This window comes from Penaeus monodon, chromosome 21 (genome assembly GCF_015228065.2).
Source record: "Penaeus monodon isolate SGIC_2016 chromosome 21, NSTDA_Pmon_1, whole genome shotgun sequence".
Classification (NCBI taxonomy): Eukaryota; Metazoa; Arthropoda; class Malacostraca; order Decapoda; family Penaeidae; genus Penaeus; species Penaeus monodon.
The window spans coordinates 4,009,654-4,010,116 of NC_051406.1; positions in this window are offsets into that span (position 1 = coordinate 4,009,654).

The window sequence follows — 463 nt, forward strand, 5'->3', positions numbered from 1 at the left end:
AGTATTTGACACTATTACCTCAGGGATAAACAGTACCGTTACTGGACATTGGTAAATAGGTGATTTTCACCAATTTCCATCGAAAATCAACACTTGACTAACCTGGATTCTCACACTAAGTCCATAAGCAACTAAATGATACTCGATTATCTTAATATCTTCAAAACAGATCCAACTTTTAGCCCAAAAATAAAAACACCATTTCACCAAGCAATATCAGGTCACGTAACAATCAACAAACTTGGAGAAAAAAAATCAGAAGCTTTTGTCATATTACAATATAAGGTGTCGATGCTAGTTGGCCTTTGCCAGAGTGGAGGCCCCGCCAATTATTATCTTTTTTTTCGAAGTTTGAACAAAATACATTCTGTTTTTACATTTCAAAAGTTTACAGTCTTCGAAAATAGACCGAAATGAACTGCAAATTATGTTGCACATCTCCCTACCCCCCCCCAAAAAAAAA